We start from the raw sequence: 25,308 nt of genomic DNA on the forward strand, positions 1-25,308 counted from the left end.
CCTCTGAATAGCTGTAACAAAGTATGATGGAGTTAGGAATAGTAAAAAACAAACTTACTTATAAATATTGTTAAAAGTGGAATCTTATAAAAGGAGAAACAACACTTGTGTAAATCTCTTTTAGTGAGAGGAATAGTTGTAGGCTGGCCCATTTTTCCAAGGTCTCCATGTCCTTGGGCGGCGGGAAGGCGTTCCAAGACCTCGGCCGGGTGGTGGGCATGGCCTTGTTGAACCGCCCTTATGCGGGACGCGGGAGATGGGTGCGCCGTCCGAGTCTTAGATCGGGGGACCGGGTGGTCGGTGCTCGGCGCACTTCGGCCTCGTCCCCTGAATTCCCCGATTTCAACCGAGCGAGCCCACCGCGCCGCATCCCGGCTCCGCTGGCTGGGCCGGTGGGAGTTGTTGTCGTGGTTTCTTGGGGTCTTTATTAATCGTCCCCTCGTTATCCCCTTCCTCTTCTTCATTGGATCCTCGTGGAAGTTTTGGCTCGAGTTTGGAGGAGGAGGAGGTGGTAAAGCTGGGGGAACTTGGGACGTCCCCGTCTTTTTCTCTACAACCTTAGCAGCTCTGTTGGTGAGGAGACCCTGCATTCTTCCCATATCTTCTTCGGATTCGTCCTCGGGTAGGGCAACCACAAACCCTGCAATTCCAGAGGCCTCGGTGGCTTCTTCCTCCTCGTCGGAAAGTACCATAAACTGGTTCCCGCGAGGTCTCTCGGTGTCTTCGAGATGGAATTGATCTATCTCGTCGTCGAGTGTGTGTGAAGAAGACACCTGCTCTTCTGGAACGACAGTTGCTTGTGAGTGCACAGCAAGGGGAATTGCTGCTATAGGTTGGTTGTACAAAACGGTGTTAGGAGCGTCCGGGAGGTCGCGGTCGTCTAAAAAGTTCGGCCGGGCTACGTTTATTTTTCTTCGTCTCCGGTCACCCGCGATTATGGCATTTTCTATTTCTTGGAAATCTGAGGAGATGGGATCGTATCCTAAAATCAGATGGGCGGCTCTAAGTTGTAGGTCCTCGCTGACGAACACCTCGGAGCGAAGTACTCGGTTTAGATCCGCGACGTTACAGTGACTCAGACGAGGACGCACTTGTCTCTTATCTGCAAAAAAGGCATCAAAACAAACAAACTTGGTTAGATTCACACAGATATTTAACAAGTTTAAGTAAGTATGAATACGCATTTCTGTGTGTTAGAAGAAGTTGTGTTGTGGGGAGATTAATCCTACGGCATCGCACAGGATCCCCCCCCGCTCAGGCGGGGCGGTGGAGGCCGTCGTGCCGGTTCCGGACACGATCAAGTAGTCGTCCTTCATGCCTTTGTTGGATTTGGGCGAGACGGAGATTAGCCTAACGGTCTTGGACCGAGACTTAATATAATAACCTACCTTAGAAAGTTTATGGGACTCATATAGGAACACGACATCGTGCCATGTGAGGTTTAAACCCATCTGCTCGTTTAGAGCATCTACACTTACCCAAAACTCTAAAAACGTTTGGGAGGCAACGTCGGGACACAACCGGTGGTTGCGAAGGTACTCCCTAGTTACGAGTCTCATTGGGAGGGTCATCCCACCCTCTATAAAGGCTATCATTGGGATGATAACCTCTCCCTCTTTCCTAGAACCGGCCACGGCTTCTGCCGGGCAATATTTTAGTCCTACATCGCTGGGAATACGGTATTTGGCCCTAAAGCCTTCCATCCCAGCGGCGGTATCAACTAGACACTTAAACCTACCCATTAGAAAAGAACGAAAGGCTAAAATCTAAAGGGGAGAATGTTTACGAAGACAGCCGAGGACTGTATCCGAGGAGAAAGGGTTAAGAATAGAGAGAGCAAGAACTTACAAAGTTGAAGGTACAGGTTTCCACGGTTTTCTGCTGGTAAAGAATGATTGTTGGTGTTTTGATGGGATTGATCCCTGATGAATTAAATGAAGGCGCAGGTTCCCGAAGCGTCACGACGTGCGAAAAGGCGGCCTCGAAATTATATTTGTCCCGCCTAAAATTTCGTGGAGTAGCGAGGACCGTTGGATGCCCATATCACCGTTGAACATGGGAGACAAAGAGTAACTTATAGTAATAAATGTGCGCGTTTTTGAAAATAAAACCGCCAAGTGGCATCTTCTGGGACGCGAAACGATTTCCACACGTGCCATCACTTATAAAGTGTGTGGAGTGGATCCTCGTTAGATCAAAACCCTATTTTTCTCCTCGGATGTCGAAAATTAGAGTTTTGAGGGGCTATTGTGGGGAGTAAAAAGACCTTGATAGGAATATGGGCCGTTGGGTCATGCTAAGGAAAGGCGACCCTGCTCTTGGGTTTAGGACTTGTTAGTACTACGGGTCGGCCCATACGCCGAGGGTCGAGGGTCCAGTGAGGATGATTTTTCCCTTCGGATGACACCGAAGAACCCGGGACTTCATGGTAAAGGTTAGTAAAGGACACGGACAAGACCAATGGTTAAAGGGGTGAACCCTTGAATGTCTTAGAAGCACCGATGTTGGAAAAATGTCAAAGATAAAGAAATGCTACCTCCATATTAAAGACCCTGCACCTACCACCCCGCATTAATGGGGAAGTGACACTTAAACGGTGGAAAGGAAACTTCTGATTCTTGTTCAAAGGCACTAAGAAAAGAAATATATAGGCTAAGGGAGGAGTTGGGGCAACACGTGTACAAAGTATTAAAAAGAGGAGTATTTAAGGAGGAACCTGGAATAGAAACATGGACGGACTTTTTGTAACCTAAAAAGAAAAAAGACAAGGAGAAAGATATAATATAAGAACAGCTCTCGGCTTACGTCCGAGGAGGCCGATTTACAATATCCCTTGTTGTTTCCAAGTATTTGCAATCTTTAGTTTGTCATTTAATCCCCACACACTTCTAACCTGGGTTTCAAGACCACACTCTACAAATTCATATTGTTTAAGGCTCATTGGGCCTGGGCCCATAACTGTTCTTGGGGCCAGGTGCACTTGTGCACTTACAAAAGTATTTATTAGGTAAAATTATAAATCTAGAATATTTAAACCACTAATAAATTAGTGTTCTCTAGGTAACAAATAGAATACCATATATCATCATTTTTATTTTCTAAGTATGACAAACACATAAAACTCAAAATACATGTAGAAAATTTTTGGGACATTAAAATTTAATGACGCATTTTAGTTTTTGCACAATGAAATATTCTAGGAATCAAAAGATTTTTTTAGGGTTTAACTAAGAGAGTAATAGGAACTATATACTTGTCTGCAAAATATAAAATAATAAATGATTGAACTTTAAAATTGGAGGGGATGAAACTACCCCAAACATAAAGGGGAAAAATACTTTTTTCCATAATTCTTTTTATTGGTAAAACTATGTGTTTTTTTACTTTAAAAAATATGATAAATAAAATAAAATAAAAAGTTAGCCCAAGAAAACTGTCCATAAAACTATGAGTTTTGGCTCAACAAATTGACTAAAAAAAAGTCAGGAACACGACTTTATTTTAGCTATGGTGGGCCTTGGTATGATATTTTATAATTTTATTTTAGAGTAATGCTACATCCACAACATTTTCATAACAAATCCTAGGTGGTAAATTGTTATTAGTTTTAATTGGAACAACCACTTTAAACTATGCACTAAAATAACAACAAACAAAAAATCAACAAAAGAAAATTGTGCATAAAACAGTAAATTTTTGCTTACCAAATTTGACTAAACCAAAAAAGAAATCAATGAACACAACAAATTTTCACAATACCTTTATTTTCAACTGTTTTAAGTTTCAGTCTGATATATTATTATTTATTTTATAGAAATGCTATCTCTATAATATTTTCATAACAAATTCTAGTTGACAAGTTGTTACTAGTTTTAAAATAGACCCATGACTGATATCACTTTTTTATCCATCAATAGTAGTTTACCTATGATTTGTTGTGAAATTAATGTAAAAATGTTGTTAACTTAGCATTTTTTTTATTTGATCTATAAGAAACTGATATTTCAAAAATTGTGAAAATATTGTGATAACAACAAGTGTTACAACATTTTCACATTTATTTTTATTTGTGGTTGGTCATAGTCTCATATTTTATTATTTTATTTCGACTTATAAGAAATTGACACCTCAATAATTATGAAAATATTGTGAAATTTGTTATGTCAGTATAACAATATATATGCAAGCTCTTATAAATATTTTTTAAAAAAAAGAGCAAAAATTGATGACTAAAAAAAAACGATGAACAGTACATATTGAACAAACCGAAAGTACATACTGTAGCTTTTACACATTCACCCAACAAATGTCACAAAATTTCACAAAATATTTATTTTCAGTTGTGGTTGGTCACAATTTCATATTTTATTATTTTATTTCGACTTATAAAAAATCGACATCTCAATAATTGTGAAAATATTGTGAAATTTATTGTATCAGTATAACAATATATATATATATATATGCCTGTTCATACAAATATTTAAAAGAAAAAAAAGTACAAACGGAAGTATTGACACTTTTTATATATAGAAGATATAGATATGGTAAAATTAATTACTATTGTGATTATTTTGTGTTTGAATTCTATTCTTGTCTTGGACAAGTTTGAATATAATCATATTCTCACATGCATCAACATTCTAGTTTCTAACTCAAAACGTAAAGTGTTTGTCTCATTGTCTGAGGCAGCTATAGAGACACATGCCCTAGCAAATATATTGAGGTGTAAAACAATAAGGGTCGATAAGCCATGCAAAGAGAAGAATGGCTGATGATTCCTTAACCGACAAAGATAGCATGCATGCCATACGTGTCTACCCCTTAACCAACAACTCTCTCCTATAAATACTGGCATCTCCGAGTCGCCACTTCAGTACTACCTCAAAAAGAACCATGGCTAAGTCTATCTCCGAGTCGCCTTCTTGTGCTCTTCAATGGATGCCTAGCAGCTTAAAGAAGCTGGCAGCAACAACAGTTCAACCAGTGCCAACTTGACAGGCTTAATGCCCTTGAACCCAACAACCGCATTGAGGCAGATGCCGGTGTGATCGAGTCTTGGGACCCCAATGACCAGCAATTCCAGTGCGTCGGAGTGGCAGTGGCGGCGCCACGTTATGGTCAGGGTGTTCCCAAGAACACCCTGACTTGAAATTTATATATACTAATTTTTTTTTTAACCCTTAAAATATAAAATAGGAACACCCTCATTCAAAATTAGGAACACCCTCACGTTAAAAAAATATATATATTTGTTCTACATTCAAGCCCAAAAAAAAAAAAAGCCCAAAAAAAAATTTCAACTAAAATCTGAAAAAAAAATATATATATATAAAAATTTGTAACAGAGAAAAAAAAAATTGTAAGAGCGAAACATCAAACGGGATCACAGCAAGCCCAACATCAAGCCCACGGCAAGCCCAACAGATGACAGAGGAAGCAAACCCACAGTTTCTCAACAAAAAAAAAAAAAAAAACCCATCAGAAACCTCAAATCAGTTATCAGTAGTTCAGTACATCACTAAAGCTTTTCTAAAAAAATCAAAAAAATTCAATAAAGCTAAAGCATTAAGCAAACCTAAAAAGGAAAAATAGAGCAACGACCGAACGACGCTCCCCTTAGAAGTTAGATCGATCCACGGTTCCAGTCACTCATCGGACATCGGAGATCGCCAGATCGATCCAGCTCTAATCGCAGTTGCTCATCGGAGATCGGACTCGTCGCCCCTCATCGCATCAGAGACGAAGATCGGTCCACATCGTCCCAATCGCAGTCGCAGTCGCTCATCGCCGCCGTCGCCCAGGTATTTCATTCTCTTTTTTTCTCTGACTCTCTCTCTCTCTCTCACTCTCTCTATCTCAAATCTGAAATGATATAGGAAATGAAAATGAAATAATGAACACAGTTATGACTTTATTTATGACTCTCTCTCTTTTTAGTCATTATTAAATTTATGACTTTGTCTCCTTGTCTGAACTGGTGAACTGTGATTGGCTGGCTGAAGCACTCAGTTTTTTTTTTTTTTTAAGAAACAAGCACTCAGTTTAACTTTATTATTATTTTTACTTTTTGAATTTGGCATTTTGCTTTTGGCTTTATCTTATGATTGATTCTTATCCGTTGGTTGGTGTGTAAATTGTAATGTCTTGGTATTGGTGTTGCCATGTTGGACTGTTGGTGTGTGTTGGTATTGGACTCAAAGACATTAATTGTCTTTTAGCGTTATTGTGATTTGTGAAATTGTGATTGTGAAATTTTCTGATTGGTAGCTAGTTCTTGTGAAATTTTCTGATTATTTTTTAGCGTTAATAATTTAATTAACCAATACATTATAAAAGACAAAAAAAATTAAATTATGTTAGGCTAAACAACAATTAATAATTTTATAATTAATGAAACAATAATATAACAAATTATAATTTATAAAAGACAAACAAATTAATGAAACAACTAAACAACAATAATTAATAATTTATTAATATTTCAAATAAACTTATAATTTATTGTTTATTCTTTTACTAGAATTATGGACAAATACTTGATAAAAAAACCACGTACCTAAGATTCATGTCCTGTGCGAGATTCATCTCCTGTGCAAGATTCATCTCCATCTTCTAAGTGAAGTCGTGTTGACTTTAACTTAGAAAATCTTCCTTCAGATCCTGGGCTACGACAAAAGATATCATCTTATCATCCTAATAATCATGATGAAATAAGAAGACATTATTTAGGAAAAGGCCCTTGTCGACCTCCTCATGATTACCCAGTATCATATTTTCCTGGAAAGCCCCGTCGATTTAGAGTCGAATGGTATGAAACTAGAAATTGGTTGGAATATAGTATAGCCAAAGATGCAGCATTTTGTTTTTATTGCTACCTATTTGGGAAAGATGTTGGTAAGTAAGGAGGAGGTAACACTTTTGTAACGAAGGGATTCCGACTTTGGAATCAGGTTGGGAAGTTAGATTCCCATGTTGGAGGAGTTAATAGTGCTCATAACCAAGCTGTCAAGAAGAGTGAAGATTTACAGAAGGAAAAGCAACACATTCAAAGTGTTTTGGTTAAGCAATCAAATCAAGATAAAGCTGAATATCAGATTCAATTAAATGCAATAGTTGATTGCGTAAGATTCCTTTTATTCCGAGGATTAGCTTTTCGTGGTCACGATGAATCTCAAGGTTCAAGTGATAAAGGAAATTTCCTTGAGCTTCTACAATTTTTGGGGGATCACAATGAATCTATCAATGAAGTGATGCAAAATACTTGGAAAAATTGCAAGCTTACCCATCTTGATATTCAAAAAGACATGGTGAATGCAATTGCACATGAAACATCCAAAGCCATCATCGAGGATCTTGGCAATGGGTTCTTTTCAATATTAGTTGATGAGTCACGTGATATCTCAGTGAAAGAACAAATGGCACTCGTTCTTCGTTATGTGAACAAACAAGGAATTATTATAGAGCAGTTCCTTGGTATTGTACATGTAGCAAGGACCACCGCTTTGTCACTCAAATGTGCTATTGAAGGTTTACTTTGTAAACATAATTTGAGTTTATCGAGACTACATGGGTAAGGTTATGACGGAGCTAGTAATATGCAAGGTGATATCAATGGTCTCAAAACTTTAATTTTGAAAGAGAATAAGTTAGCATTTTATGTCCATTGTTTTGCTCATCAACTTCAATTGACACTTGTTGCCGTTGCTAAAAATCACATTAACATTGTTGATTTTTTTTATGTGGTTAGTAATTTAGTAACTATTGTTGGAGGCTCTTGTAAAAGACGAGATGCTCTTCGAGATGCTCAATTTGTCAAAATTAAAGAAGATTTAGAGAATGGTGTACGAAGAAGTGGACAAGGTTTGAATCAAGAGACAAATCTTAAACGTCCTGGTGATACACGTTGGGGATCATATTATGGGACTATTCTCAACTTGATTTTGATGTTCTCTGCTGTTGCTGATGTACTTGAGATTATTGAAGAATATGGGCTCTCTAACCAAAAAGTTGAAGCTCGATCTATTATGAGATCAATTCTATCTTTTGAATTTGTTTTTGCTCTACACCTGATGAAAAACATTTTAGGGATCACAAATGAGTTGTCAATAGCATTGCAAAAAAAAAAAATCAAGATATAGTAAATGCTATAGATCTTGTTAAAGTGTCTAAGCAACGATTGCAAGTGACGAGAGATGATGAATGGACATCTTTATTGACTGAAGTGTCTTCATTTTGTGCCACACATGATATTCCTATCTTGAACATGGATGAAATATTTGTAGTTAGTAGGAGGCCGCAACGCAACAACCAACAAAATACAAATTTACATCATTATCGTGTTAAGCTATTCTACACAGTCATAGATATGCAACTTCAAGAGCTAAACAATCGTTTTTCAGAGGTGAATATCGATTTGCTAATTTGTATGGCTTGCTTGAATCCAAGTAATTCATTTGTGGCTTTTGATAAGGAAAAGTTAATACATCTAGCAAAGTTCTATCCATATGATTTTCCTGGGACAGATATCTTGGCACTTGACTCTCAACTTCAGAATTTCATTTTTGATATGCGCAACAATGACTTGTTTTTAGAGCTTCAAGAAGTTAGTGAACTTGCTGAAAAGTTAGTGAGCATGAGGAAGTATGAGACTTATCCATTAGTCTATTTGCTTGTGAAGTTAGCTTTGACCCTTCCTGTTGCTACTACAACAGTAGAAAGAAGTTTTTCAGCAATGAAATATATAAAGAATGAACTGCGCAATCGAATGGGAGATCAGTGGATGAATGATTGCATGGTTGTGTATATTGAAAAAGATGTAGCTTGTAGCATTGATAATGAGACTATCATGCAACGATTTCAAAAAATGAAAAATCGTAGAAGGCAATTGTAAATTTTATGTATTTACATGTTTTTTGATTGTTGTTGTCAATATATAAAATTTTTTTTTTATTAGATCGTGTAATTTATACTTGTTGAGGAACACCTTAGAAAAAATTCCTAGAGCCACCACTGCGGAGTGGCCGTCGTTCGCCGTACCATTGAGCCTAATGGCCTTCTCTTGCCACACTACACAAATGCTCCTCAACTCATTTACATTCAGAGAGGTATATACATACATACATATTTAGTTTAGTTATATTCAAAAAGAAAAGAAAAAAAAATTAAGCAACATTGAAATTAAATTTAAAACATTTCTGTGCTTGTGCATGTGCAAATTGTAATTTAATTTGTGTAATGTAAAACAGGTTATGGTATCTGCGGTACCATACTTCCCGGTTGCCCTAACACATACCAAGAATCTCAACGAGAACAAGGACAGGATCGTAGGTTCCAGCAACGAGAGGAACGAGACCAGCACCAGAAGATCCGAAACTTCCGACAGGGTGACATCATAGCATTACCTGCCGAAGTAGCCCATTGGCTGTACAATGACGGCGAGTCTGAGGTTGTCGCAGTCACTCTCCTTGACACTAACAACCAAGCCAACTAGCTTGACGAGAACCCTAGAGTAAGAACTAATTAGAAATCCAAATATATATTAATTAATTCCAATTAATAATAACAACATATCCAACTGTATAAACTGATGTTGTATCACGGTTGACTTTGTATATATGTAGCACTTCTACCTTGCCGGAAACCTAGAAGATGAATTTCAGCTATAAGATCGAAGCCCACGAGGACAACGACAACGACGCCTGCAGCAACAAGGCCAAGGCTGTGATGAGCGTTGCAGGAATCAGCAATAGGGACAGGGCAACAATGTCTTCAGTGGTTTCTGTACTGAGGATTTGGCTGAAATATTCAACGTGCATGAGGACACCATTAGAAACCTTCAAGGCTTGCAAGAGGACAGGGGGAACATAGTGAGAGTGAAAGGTAGGCTTCAAGTGGCCAGGCCACCAAGGTCACATGAGGAATGCGAGCGACTAGAAAGACAAGAAAAGAGAGAAGAAGAGAGGGAACAACGCGAGAGCCATCGAGGTGGACATGGGCGTGACGAGCGCGAGAGAGAGGAGAGCGAGAGAAAGAGAGGGAACGGCGTGAGAGGCGACGAGGACGTGACAATGGCATTGAGGAGACTCTATGCACATTGAGGCTTAGGGAGAACCATAGTTTTAAAAATCGAACCGGACCAGCCGGTTCAACCGGGAACCAACCTTAAATCCAGTCCGGTTATGCTATAAAACAGGAAATACAATTAAAAAAACAGTAAATAGTGTAGACCGGCCGGTCCAACTGTAAAAACCGTAAAACCGGCCGGTCGAACCGGTTTTGCTTAATCTGCCTTAAAGCCCCCTAAACTACGTCGTTTGGCCCCCCTCAAAATTTAACCCTAAACCTAAAATCCTAAAACTATGTTCAGCCTTCTCACTTCTCAGTCTCACTTCTCTCCTCAGTCACGCCTCCAGCAGTCCAGCCTCCTCATTCCTCAAGCTTTCTTCTTTCATCCAATCATCCTCACGGCCTCACGGCCTCAGCCCCTCAGCCCTTCAACCCCTCGCGCCGATGCCTTCACTCCCTCGCTCCCTCGCGCCCTCGCGCCCTCCCTCCCCTACCTCACTCTCTCCCTCACGGCCTCAGCCCCTCACTCCCTCCCCTGCCTCACTCTCTCCCTCGCTCCCTCAGCCCCTCACTCCCTCACGCCCTCTGTTTTTTTTTTTAATTTTTTTCCAGCTTCATCAGGTAATAAACTAATAATTACTTAATTAGTATTCTTTTCTATTTTATGATTTTGATTTTTTCATTTTGATCATTTTCTCGGTTCTGTTTTTTTTTTTTTTCATCTCAAATTCTCAGTTCATAGTTCATGTTCTCGGCTTCACCTCAGATTCTCCTCCCGTGACTTCACTAGTAAGTGGTAATTTCAATTATTAGTTTACAATAGCATTTTAGTTTATTTGTGTATGTTGTGGATTTGATTTACAAAGTATTATTGTTTGGGAAATATAGTTTACAAAGTATTATGCTTTTGATTGTGTATGTTGGTGTTGAGAAATTTATTTGTTGATAAAATGGTTGATGCCAGTCTGAAATTATTGACTATTGTTTGTGTATGTTGAGTTGATAAATTTATTTGTGGATAAATTGGTTGCTATTAGTTTGAAATTATTGACTATTGTTTGTGTATGTTGTGTTGATGAATTTATTTGTTGATAAAATAGTTGCTGCCAATTGAAATTGTTGAGTGAAATGGAGTCAGTCTCTATACCATCTAATGAACATGCTTCTACAACAGGGTCTAATGCTAATTCTTCATCTGTGAGAGCGAAATGTGATCCCACATGGGATCATGTAACTGAAGAGTTTAAAGACGGAAAAAGTAGTTATAGATGTATACATTGTGGGAAAAGTTATAAAGGAGAGGGGCATCAATAGGATGAAAAGACATCTAGCTGGAGTTAAAGGTGATGTGGCTGCATGTATGGGTGTACCTTATGATGTTAGGTTTCAAATGGTTGAGAATTTGAAAGGCATTGCTAAATCTAAAGAACAAGCAAAAAAGGATCAAGAAACATCTAATTATTCGCCATTAGAGGACTCACCAGAATTTGAAGATGTCCAAGAAATTACTCCTAGAGCTAGGGGGTTAGGTAGGGGAAATAAAAGTGGTGCTCCTAGTAATTTTCCACTAAGATCCAATCTTGGCAAGAGAAAGGTTGGTGACATTGGTAATTACTTTGCTCCTAGAACAACACCGGGAGCTCAACCTTCTATTAAAATTGTTCTTGCTGGCAAAGAAAAGAAGTTGAGGGTTGATATGGCTGTAGCAAGATGGATGTATGATGCTTGCATTCCAATTAATGCTGTAAATTCTAGTTATTATCAACCTATGCTTAATACTGTAAATTCTAGTTATTATCAACCTATGCTTAATGCTGTAGCTTCTTATGGTCCTAGATATAGAGGCCCAAATTATCATGCCCTTCGAGTGCCTTTGTTGAGAGAAGCAAAAAGAGAAGTCCAATTGATTATTGATTCTCATCGTTCATATTGGGCTAATACTGGTTGTACAATAATGGCTGATGGGTGGACTAATACTAGGCATAGAACATTGATTAATTTCCTTGTCTATTGTCCTAAAGGAATTGTTTTTATACGTTCTGTTGATGCTTCTGACTTGGTTAAGGATGCTATTAATTTGAGTAACTTGTTTGATGAAATTGTTAATTGGGTTGGTCTTGCAAATATAGTGCATTTGGTCATTGACAATGCTGCAAATTATGTAGCTGTTGGAAGAATTTTGTGTGGAAAATATAGGAACATTAGTTGGTCACCTTGTGCAGCACATTGCCTAAACTTAATTTTTAAGGAGATTGGGAAGATGGATCATGTAGCTAAACTTGCAAAGCGTGCATCCAAGATCACAGTGTTCATCTATAATCATGTGGCTTTGCAAGCTTGGTTGAGAACTAGAAAAAATTGGACGGAAATTGTGCGTCCAGGGCCAACTAGGTTTGCTACTACTTTCATTGCCTTAGGGAGTCTTAAGGAACATAAGCATGACTTACAAACATTGGTGACTAGCAAATTTTATGTTGAATCAAGATATGCAAAAGATAAGAAAGCAAAGGCAGTAGTGAAAATCATTCTTGACAATCAATTTTGGAATGATTGTCATGTAATTGTGCATATTATGTCACCATTGATTCGTTTATTACGCATTGTTGATTCTGATGAAAAACCAACTATGGGTTATGTATATGATGGCATGTATAGAGTAATTGATGGAATCAAAAAAAATTTTAAGGACAAGAAGAGATTATGGGAGCCTTATGTTAATATTATCAAGGATCGTTGGGATAATCAATTTTATAGAGATATTCATGCTGCTGCTTTTTGGTTGAATCATGACTCGTCTACTCTTAATAAGAGGCTAGAGACATAATCCGCTGTGACAGATGTTATTGAATCAAAAGTTTCAGTTGGCCGGTTGAAATTGGTGGAGGAATTAAGGCTATTTCGAGAGCGTGAACAAACTTTTGGAACCCAACTTGCTCAAGAATCAGCCAAGACATCTCAGCCGGGTAAGATATTGTTTATTTTAACTGATAATAAAATGAAAATATGTTTTAAAGATCATAGATCTTTTTTATATTTTTGGGATAAGTATGTTTATTGATTCATTGTATCCTTGTTTTATGTTGTATATGGAACTTAGATGAGTGGTGGAAGTTGTTTGGATCTTGTGCTCCAACCTTACAAAAGTTTGCAATTCGGATCCTTAGCCAAACAGCTTCCTCTTCGGGATGTGAGCGGAATTGGAGTGTTTTTGAACAAATACATAGCAAAAGAAGAAATAGATTGGAGCATCAACGACTTAATGATCTTGTGTATGTTCATTATAACTACCGATTGAAAGAAATGTATATATTATATAATCTTTTTGTTTCAACGTTTTTGTGGGAAAATATGAGTGATTCACTAATTTGGTCAAGTGGGTTCTTTGTGATTGTGAAATATAAATGATTTGGTTATCAATTATTCATTATGTTAATCTTGTGATATAGAGTCAAAAGGAAGAAGTTAAATTTTGATCCTATTGATTATGCAAGTATCGACAAAACTGAATTTTGGGTAGTGGAAGATGAGGAGCCTCCATTTCTGGATCATGAGGAGATAGAGAATACATTATATGAAGAGGGAGCTCATCCAATCGAAGAAGGATCATCTAGCCATGTACAAAGAGGTTAGCTTATAACAATTCTTTGCCTAATTGCATATTTTAATTAGACTATTTATGATTTATGAGAAATGATTATTAGAATCGTTATTTCATTTATTGTTCTTTGGTTTTGGAATTTGTATAGATATGGACAATGAAGTGATTGAGGATGATGATGACATCAATTTGGAATCATTTGGTGATGAAGATGATGCTCCTCCCGGATTTAGAGATAAAAATCATCCTATTCCTATTGAAGATGAAGATGAGGATGAGGATGATGATAATGATGCTAGTGGCGGAGCATTTGGTTCACATGATGACATTGATTTCAATTTTCTTCATACCAAATGAGGCTTGGGTCTTAAAACTTATTAGTTATTTGTTTGGAACTTTAAAACTTATTTGCTATTTGGATGTAATGAACTTATTTTTTATTTGCCATTTGGATGTAAATATAATGACTAATGAAGTTATTTATTTGGTTTTGTTGAAAGTTTATTTTGTTAAGGATGATTGTTTTGTAATGTTGTTATGTTAAATTCTTTAAAAAAATATTATATACTTCTTTAAAAAAATTATTAATTATTTATATAATTTAAATAAATAATAATTAAATTATTTATGACGTTACCGGTTCGACCATCGAGGTTCGACCTTAAAACCGGTATTTAGCTCCTTTTTCGGTTCTTTCACCGTACCGATTTTTAAAACCATGGGAAGAACATCCATGACCCTTCACGTGCCGATATTTACAATCCCCAAGCCAGTCGAATCAGTACCCTCAATAGGCACAACCTCCCAGTCCTCCGCTGGCTCCAACTTAGTGCTGAGTTCGGAAGGCTCCACAGGGTAATGTTTGTGAATGTCGAGATTAACTTAACAATTATAATTTCTTTTCTTAATATTTAAATTTAATTAGTTTACCGAAATACTAGTACTACTTCATACATGTTAAGAACAAAATGAAATTGAAAAAAATTAAAATAAAAACTTGTATTTACAGGATGCTATTTATGTTCCACATTGGAACCGGAATGCACACAGCATCATCTATGTAGTAAGCGGCCGTGCCCAGCTTCAAGTAGTTGACAACTTTGGTCGAACTGTATTTGATGATGAGCTCCAACAAGATCAGATCTTAACTGTGCCACAAAACTTTGCTGTAGTGAAACGGGCTAGCAGTGAGGGTTTCGAGTGGGTGGCCTTCAAGACAAATGACAATGCCCAAATTTCTCCTCTTGCCGGACAAACCTCTGTCCTTAGGGCCATTCCAGCGGACGTATTGGCCAACGCTTTCCAACTTCGAAAAGAAGATATTTCAGAATTGAAATTGAATTTGCTGCAGCAAGAGGACAGTGTAATAAGACCCTCTAGATCTTCTTCTCAAACGAAGGCTATAGCTTAGATGCAAAGTCTAATGTAAATGTGTCGAAACTAGATCATGCGACACATACTTTTTGCATTTTGTAAGGTTGAAAGGCTCTTCTAATAAATAATCGATGCCAAGGAGAGTGTCTACTAAAATAAATTACTGCTATGTGTATCTTTGTGAGCTTATAAAAAGTTAATAAAATCCTATATATGGTTCCTTGGGCTAAATCTTGTTTACATATTTTACTTATTTTTATTTTGTTTCCTTCATATTTTCATGGTCTTCCTTTAAATAATCAATGTTGAGGAAAGGTTCTGGTCAAGTAAATAACTATTGCATGAACCTTTATGGGTTATAATAGGTTAATATAAACCTATATAACGTGAAAGGTTTTGTATAGTGTCCATTTAAGAATTGTTTATTGCCACTAGTTTATTTGTATAATATGAGACAAAATATTAAAAATTAACATGTTTTTAAAAAAGAGGAAATTTATACTATTTGAAATAAAATTAATATAAAAAGTATTGTGTGACCTACAAGTGGTGGATAATTTAAGTAAAAAGTTAACTTATAATTTGTTGCTAAATGCACACTAAAACATCACTTAAGTGGGAAAAATTACAATTTATTTTTATTATTGTTAGGACATATGTGGAACATGTTATGAATATATGTCATTTAGAATTGGATAATCATTTGACAAAACACACTTTACTTGTAATTTGGTAGATCTAGGATGGGTTTAGTTTTTAAGAAAAATGTTGTTCAAGTCTAATATTAAAGTCATGGAGATTGGACCAAGAAACAAGTGAAGAAAAGTTGTTCATTAAAGCTAGACAAATTCTCGATAACTGCCGACAGATAATATCTATCGAGGATTAATGAATCTCAACAGATAGCTTGACAGATATATCTATCGAAGTCTTGACAGATAGCTCGACAGCTGTATCTATCGAGAATTACGAAATTCAGATTTTCAGATTTGATTTTCAGCTCATACTAACATGTATGTGTAGGGTTTCTTTTCTTACAATCCTAGACATATATAAGGCTTATTTTAAAAGCCGTCACATAAGAGAATACAAGGAGAACACAAGGACAACACATGCAAAAAGTGACTGAGTGCTTATTCTCTCTGACAAAAGCTACTGTGTCTTTGGGCCTTAGGGTTTTGTAACCAAATGCTTCTTGATCTTCATTGTTAATGAAGTGAAGAATTTTACAGCCAACATCTTCTTCAAGTTGATAAGTTAGTCACATACTGGGAGCCGTGCATCATTGGTTAGTCACGTACTGGGATCCGTGCAAAAGGGTGACATTCATATATTGAAGAGTTCAGAGGTTCTGAAGCGGTAAAAAGTTTCTTCTGTAAGTTCATTTACAGGGATTGTAGAGTCTAGGGACAAAAGTTTTGTACTAGATCTGAAACTTTTCTTTACTATAATGAATTATTTTTCGGGAAGGTTTTCTCCCAATTTTTTTACTGTGAAACTAGTTTGTTTAATTGGTTTTCCTGAGTCATTATATCTTGTCTTATTTACTTTTTCACTATACAAGATATTGACATGATATTAATGTTTGTTCGTTTTAACAAGGTTTATTCATAATAAATCTAATTAACAATTTGGGTTTAAAACTTGTTAATTCTGTCAACCGAGGTCTAAATTTCCCAACCATTATACACAAATTGCAATCAACCATATTAACCATTGTAAAAAAACATTTGTGACCGTACACATCTTTTCAAACGGGTCTACAAACTCTAAACTAATAAATTGAATTATAACTTACGGATACTTTAAATCTCTTAATTTAAAAGTGATTGCAAATTAATCCAAGGACAATGTTTGGCTATATTATATATATATATATATATATATATATATATATGATGTGACTGACGAAATCAACCACAGACAAGGTCAATAAGACAAATGAGACCGCTCCCAGAGAAGAGCCTAAACAAGTGTCCACATCACCGACGAGGATATCAGGATCATTCAATGCCGCTAATAATGTCCCAGACGGTTACAAAATCAGCTAGACAAACCGTTGAGGGCATATTAAACCTCATTACTAAGCAGGAAGCATTATCAAAGAAGGCATTAACATCACAATATCAACCACAATGGCTAGGATCCGGAACAACATATATAAAACCCTCACATAGCCAACACCAGGTACAAATACACAAAAAAGAATATATATTAAAATATTCTGAACTGTTATTATAAGCTCCCTTGTGCTGACTTTGGCATCGGAGGCGTTGTGGCAGGCACCACACCGATGACCATTTTAGGGAGCTCTTACTTCCACGGTGACGCAAGCGAGCGCTCGGCCCCATCTGGACGATCTCACTATAACTGACGAACCTTTGCTTCATCAATATATATATATATATATATATATATATATATATATATATATATATATATATATATATATATATATATTTGAGTTTTAACCTATACTGTCACTCCTGATGATTGCTTATAATTGTTCTTTATTATCAGACTAAGACATATATTAATTTTTTTGGTATGGGCGGGGATCGACCGCAGATCTCTTATTCAACTATAAAATTTTTTACCAATTGATCTAACTAAAACTTACTTCGTTATAAACTTAATTTTAGTTTAAGGCTACAAATACACTCAATATATTTTTATTTGGTGTGAATTATGATAAATTCATTATTAAATTACATTTTTTTCTTATATCTTCCACGCTTGCAAAATTTTCAGAAAATTAAAAATTAATAACTATGTTATCAATCAAATTTTAAAAATATAAAATTATACACAAAAAATAAATTTATCTATAGAATAGTAACTAACATCCGATTGGTATAAAATTTAACATATGTGTTAAAAACATAAAATATATATATATATATATATATACACACACACAATCCAACGGTTATATTTTTAAAATATATAGCCATATTAATTTTTATTAGTGGGAGTTATAGCCTTGGGCATAACCAAGTGTGTAACCAAATTTAGTTCTCAATCTAATGTTATCAAAAGCTTTACAATTTAAAGAATGTTTTAACTCAAACTACATACCTGTTTATCTATGACACTATTAACTAAAAATAATTCAACAAAATATCGACATGCAGTTATTTCAACACATTTGTCTATTATCTACTGTGTGCACTCTCCCAGGAGCCCGAATCGCAAAATCAGTAAAAGTCTTCGTTGGGAAAGGCCTCCAACGGGCTGGAAGAAACTTAATACTGATGGATCATGTTTGGGAGGGTCGGATAGATCTGGTTGTGGTGGCATAGTAAGGGATGAGCAGGGGGAGTGGGTTGTGGGTTTTACTAGACACATTGGCTCAACAAGTAGCTTCATAGCAGAGTTATGGGGGCTGAGAGAGGGTCTTCTTCTTTGCTGCAATTTAAACATTGAATCCCTTGTTGTTGAATTGGATGCTCAAGCCGTGGTGGATGTCTTGAAGAACAATGCTTATGTAAATAACGTTGTCTCTCCCATATTGGATGATTGCAGACACTTGGCAGTGCGCTTCCAGCGGATCCAGTTTAACCATTGCTATCGCCAAGCCAACCAGTGTGCGGATTTGCTTGCTAGAATGGGTGCTATTCAAGAACTTGATTTTATTTCTTTTGTTTAGTCCACCTGCGGACATTTGCAATGCGTTTGAGGATGATTTGAATGGTGTGTATTTTAATAGGATGTTCAATGAACCTGTTGTAATTGTTTAGTTTGTTTAATGTATCGTTTGTTTACCAAAAAAAAAAAGAACAAGAAATGCGTTCCATTTATTTACTCCTTCAATCATGAGAGAGAGAGAGAGAGGCAAGTGTGAGCAATGGTAAGAGTAACAAATTAAAGTCCTTGCAATGCTGATTGGTGTGGGTGAGTGTTCAAAATGCTTAAATGCATGCTTTTATTTTTCTCTCTTTTCTAGCCGGTTTTGGGCATTTATGGGCAACTGGCCACATGGGCTTTTTGAGTAAATTAGTTGTTGGATATTTATGAGTTATTGGTAATTATTAACTATTTACTGTCATCAGTGGCCTATTTAACACACCATCAAAACACAGGTTCCCATTAGTTTTTTTTTGCTCTCCTTTTTCACCAGATATAGTTATTGTCATCTTCCTCTCTCACATATTTTTTAATGCAATTTATATATTTACTAGTTATAACCCATGCGATAAACAAGACTTAATTAATGTCAATTTATTTGTAATGTATTTAGTTTAAGCTATTTAGACTGATAAAATAATCAAATAATAACAAAAGGATATGGTAATATTATACATTAAGTCAACAAAAAAATATATATATATATAATGTTGCATTAATTTATGCTTTTATTTTAATCTCAATTATAAAAAAAATTAATATTAAAATTGTACACTTCATACAAAGAAATTCATCGGTGCTGTGAATTGATAATATCTAAATATTTATCTATTATAATAGTTGGATCATAAGCTGGTCGATGCACAAAATCATACAACATTTTCCTTAATTTACTAAAAACATAAAACAATAATATGTAGTAAAATCAATGTGTATCAACATTGTTAAATATTAGCATTGATACACCATGTTGAATATGCTATTATGGATGCGGAAGCGAAAGCATAAAGTATAGAACACAATAACACAAGAGGATTACGTGGTTCAGCCTAATGGCCTACATCCACGGAGGAAACTCTAAAGGGCTACATCAATAATATATTAGAGTGTAGAATAAATCCTGTGTTACAATGAATCATAACATGTGAATATATAGTAGACTAAACCCTAAATTAATAGACTTCTAGTACAAGTAGGAAACTTGGCTTGCACACAAAGTAGAATTAGGCTTGGGCTTATTCTAATAGGCTAATATATCTCTAACACCCCCTCTCAAACTCAAGATGGAAACTTGATGAAATCTTGAGATTTGATTAGGTTGAAAAGATCCCTTGAATAAGTTTGGCTCTGTGACGGTGGCTTGAGAAAGGCAATGGTCTTGCAGTGTTGATGCGACTTCTAACGGTGACATGACGATACCGGAGAATTTTGACGGCAGCAGTAGAAAACCAAAGAAGATGAACGCAGCGAAGAAACACCGAGGAAGACAAAGATTGCTCTTTATACACCGTAAGGACAGAAAACCATGGCCATAGGAAGGCAGCTCGGATACCATGTTAAATATTAGCATTGATACACAATGTTGAATATGCTATTATGGATGCGGAAGCGAAAGCATAAAGTATAAAACACAATAACACAAGAGGATTACGTAGTTCAGCCTAACAGCCTACATCCACGGAAGAAACTCTAAAGGGCTACATCAATAATATATTAGAGTGTAGAACAAATCCTGTGTTACAATAAACCATAACATGTGTATATATAGTAGACTAAACCCTAAATTAATAGACTTCTAGTACAAGTAGGAAACGTAGCTTGCACACAAAGTAGAATTAGGCTTGGGCTTATTCTAATAGGCTAATATATCTCTAACAAACATATATTCACATCTTAATTTTCTCGCATACTTCTATATCCGAACCCAATATTCCATGAAATCCTAATTTTTCCAACGTTATATATCTATCAAGATTCTACTTAAAATCCCATTAGTGCATCAAATTCCTTCTGTTATCTATCAAGATTCTACTTAAAATCCCATAAGTGCATCAAATTCCTTCTGTATTCTTATCAAATGATATCAGAGTATCAAATGAACTTATCAAATGTAATACTAGCACATAATGAGTAAGTTAAAAAGTATTAAATAACAAGTTTAAAAGTTTGTCAATTTTTGTATTTGCTTAATACGTCAAATTGACAAAAAATTTATTGGCAAACACTATTTTTAATATAAGAGTATTTGGTGATGTTACTAACTTGGTAGACAAAAAAATGGATTCCAACACGAGAAAGAGAAATGTGTTCCATTTATTTACTCCTTCACTCATGAGAGAGAGAGAGAGAGAGAGAGAGAGAGAGAGAGGGAGGGGGGGAGGGGGTGGGCAAGTGTGAGCAATGGTAGAGCGATAAATCAAAGTCCTTGAAATGCTTGTTGGTGTAGGTGTTTGTTCGAAATGCTTTTATTTTTTTCCTCTTTTCTAGCCGTTTGGGCATTAATTTATGGGCAACTAGTAATTGGGTTTTTTTTAGTAAATTAGCTCTTGGATATTTATGAGTTATTAATAATTATTGACTATTTACTTTCATCGGTGGCCTATTTAACATGCCATCAAAACACACATTCCCATTAGCTTCTTTTTTTTTTTTTTTGCTCCCCTTCTTCATCAGATACAATTACTGTTATCTTCCTGCCTCACATATTTTTTAATGCAATTTATATATTTACTAGCTTTAACACGTGTGATAAACAAGGATTAATTAATTTCAATTTAGTTGCTATGTATGTAGTTTAAGCTATTTAGACTAATTAAATAAAGGGTTGTTGAGGTACAAATTTTCGGGCCCTAACTTCTTTAGCCCACGCACAGAAAAATACCCACACAAGCCCAATAATTATTTCAAAGCCCACGTAAATATTTTCCACATACTACTTAAATATTCTCCATGTTATTGGGCTCACACAAATATTTCCTACATATATAAGCCCCACAAATTACCTTGGGTCATCTCACAAATATTACCCACTACATTCCACATATTATCCAACATGAGTTTTCGCAAAAATACCCATCTATCAACGTTGGGCCACAAAATTATACTCCCTCCACAAAATGCCCAAAATCATTTAACTCATTGACAAGACTCAAAAGGCCCGAAAAAACCCTTTTCTAAGCCCGTTGCTACACGGTACCTCTAAGCCTGTTGCTACACGGCACCTTACAAAGCTCATTGTTACACGGCACCTTTAAGCCCGTTGCTACACGGCACCTCTAAGCCCGTTGCTACACGGCGATATTTTCTACAATTTGGCAAACTATTTTACGAAACCCAAATACCAATTTGACAAACTATTTTACGAAGCCCAAATACCAATTTGGCAAACTATTTTACGAAGCCCAAATTCTAATTTGGCAAACTATTTCCAAAGCCCAAATACTAACTTGGCAACTATTTTTCAAAGCCTAAATATTAATTTGGCACTATTTTGCAAAGCCCAAATATTAATTTGGCAAACTATTTCCAAAACCCAATATTATTTTGGCAACTATTTCATAAAGCCCAATATTGTTTTGGGCACTATTTCCTAAAGCCCAATATTATTTTGGCAATAATTTCATAAAGCCCAATAATGTTTTGGCACTATTTCATAAAGCCCAATATTGTTTTGGGCACTATTTCCTAAAGCCCAATATTATTTTGGCAACTATTTCCTAAAGCCCAACGTCATCTTGGCAACTATTTCTAAAAATTCAATATTATTTTTGGCACTATTTCCAAAAGCCCAAATACTATTTTTGGCACGTATTTACAAAGCCTAAATATTATCTCAACAATTATTTCACATATACAAAATCCTTTACTCATGGGAAATATAAGTATTTATCCTCCAAGAAAATACCTCTCTTGTAAAGTTTATAAAAGCCCATGAGTGTCATGGCAAAATTCTTCATTTTGAGGGAACAATTAGGCCCAAAGCAGCCCAAACGTGAGGCCCAGCTGGACCAGCTCAACCCAAAACCCAGGCACCATCAGCAGAAGCTCACGTGAGCTAATCAGCCAAAAATCCAGCACAAGTCAGCAGCTAGAGCCCACTACTGTCAGGCATCAGCTTGTCCCATCAAGTCAGAACAAGACACATGTCCATCAAGGGTCAAACGTTTCTGAAATATCATCAGTCATTGGGTGACACAAAGCTGAAATGGACTTAACAAAAGGCTGAGAAGACCCAACAGGGGGCTGAAAGCACTTCAGCCAACCACCCCCTCTTTCTTCTCCAACATATTCGGTCAAGCATCCAAGGCAGCCATTAATGCCCCAAAGCAAGCTCAAATCAGCTCGTTTTTCATGCTAAAAAATACGTATTTTTTGGTTCATGGACCAAGCACATGAACCCCTAATGGGGAAACTTAGGGAAATGTGGTTTGGAGGGCACCAAGGAGAGCCCAACAGAGTTCCCAGCAAAGGTTCCAAGGTTGACACCTGGCTTGGGGTGATTTAACTTGCCTTTGGGAGCTCTAAATCTAGTAAGCAACACAACCAAGGTCATTAGCTTAATTCATGCTCTAACCCCAGCAAGTCATGACCAATCAGCATTAATGCAAGATCAGAAACTCAGCTAATATTGCATCAAAAACAGCAAGAGTCTTCAAATGGTCAAGCTTACCATTCTTAGCTAACATTCCAAGAAACGAATCCCTAAGGATTTTTTGAAGATTGGGGGAGATTTAGCAAGAGTTATTTGCCAATTGCCCCCTAAATCTCAACTATAAATAGAACCCTCTGTTAATGCCTCAAGGGGGGAACAAGGAGGATGCCAAGAAACACACTCATAGAGAAAAACCCTCACAAAAACCTTTCCATATCAGCTTCTCAAAATCCTAGTAAGATTCTAAGTCATAAAGCTCTCATTCTTATGCATGGAAACGGAATTCCCTCACTCCTAACTTAAAAACATCTCTCATACCTCAAGTTTAAAATATTCAGCTCCTCCCCAGCAGTGAGTTCCAACAGCCCACTATAAACTTTTGCCCACTGCCCACATGTGTCTCTCTCTGCCCATTATAAGTACTACACTCAAGAGCATGCTTTGGCACCATAATGACCTTGCTGTACTAGCTGGGATCTCTCTCTCTCCCTTAGTCTCACGCTAAGCTTTCCTCATTATTTGCTATCATGGAACCCATAATGTTTATCTATTCATTTACTATTCATGGCTATGATGTGACTGTTACCATAGAATTTTTTCCTCATATTATTGTATTAGAAGACTCTTCCCTAGAGCTAATGGATGATGACTCTGACGTTTCCTCTTAACCTGTGAAATACTCAAAGCTTACTTTACTGTACTGCTGAGTTGTTTTTGCTGCAGAAATACTTTTATGGCTGGGCCACTCTTTTCTGCAGAAGCACTCTACAGTTGGGTCGTTTTCTGCAGAAGCACTCTACCGCTGGGTTATTTTTCTGTAGAAATAATTGTACGGCTGGGTCACTCTTTTCTGCATAAGTACTTTACAACTGGGTTATTTTCTGCAGAAACACTCTATCGTTGGGCCATTTCTCACAGTAGAATTTTTAACCCCGCTGACGTGTTCGCTGTAGGGATTGTTTAAGGGCCGTTATTGCAAGTCTCAATCTAGGCCCAAGGCATGAAAACACGGTGAATTGTTTGGATCTTCGCCAATAGCCTTTGGGCCGTGTATCGAGCCCATCATCGAGTTTTAGTTTAGGGCCCCGACCCAATATAAATCTCATTTGTCGGAAATGAAACTTTTTTGCCTCCGACAAGGGTAAATTGCAAAGTATACCCCTAACGTTTGGGGGTAATTGGATTTTACACCCTAACGTTTCAAATCTTTGATTTTACACCCTATTGTTTGGTCTCGTTAGCAAATCACCCCCTCAATTAGTTTCTGGAGTTATCTGCCATGTCATCTTGCTGACGTGTTTTTTTTTTTTTTTTGCCAAATAAGCTCAAAACGACACAGTTGCAAAGGAAAATGGCAGATGACTTGGCAATTGCAAAACAGCACCGATTTGCCCAATGAGAAAACAATCACTTGCTTTGGTCTACGACACGTTTATGAACTCAAATTCTAAAAACTAAACCCACAGCCACGAACCCAGCCCTTAACTAAACCTAGACCTCAAAATCCCTAACCTTTATGAACTTAGACGACCGCATCGGCTCTGCAACCAGCTCTTGCATCGTGAACCAGGTCAGCTCTAAGGCGGCAACATCGGCGGTGAGTGAGTTCATCGAAGGCTCCAAGTCAGCTCCAAGGCAGCAACAGCGGCAATGACGGGTACGGCCAAGGTATTTCTTTTCTCTATGGCTCTCTTTCTCTCTCTGTTTTTGGATTTTTTCTTGCCATTGCTGGATTGGAATTTTGGGTTTTTTATTAGGTTTGCTGGGGTTTTTGTTCTTTGGGTTTGTTGAGGTTTTTGTTCAATTTTTTTTTTTTTTTTGGATTTTTGTTGCTGGATGCCATAATGTTTGGGGTTTTTGTTAGATTTTTTGGGTGATGGATTTGTTGCTAGAACTCTCTATGTGTGTGTGATTTAAACTCATTTACTTTGCTATTGGAACTTTATGGTGGGGTTTGTTTTCTATGGGTTATGATATATTTAGTTGAGTT

At 36.6% G+C, this 25,308-nt stretch overlaps 2 pseudogenes; both read left to right on the forward strand.

The window, feature by feature from the left end:
• The window catches only part of LOC142620583 (11S globulin seed storage protein Jug r 4-like), a 29,845-nt pseudogene extending 14,768 nt beyond the window's left edge, over positions 1-15,077 (forward strand).
• On the forward strand, positions 11,384-14,023 carry LOC142619394 (uncharacterized; annotated as a pseudogene).
• Positions 15,078-25,308: the final 10,231 nt, after the last annotated feature.

This window comes from Castanea sativa, chromosome 12 (genome assembly GCF_040712315.1).
Source record: "Castanea sativa cultivar Marrone di Chiusa Pesio chromosome 12, ASM4071231v1".
Taxonomy (NCBI): domain Eukaryota; kingdom Viridiplantae; phylum Streptophyta; class Magnoliopsida; order Fagales; family Fagaceae; genus Castanea; species Castanea sativa.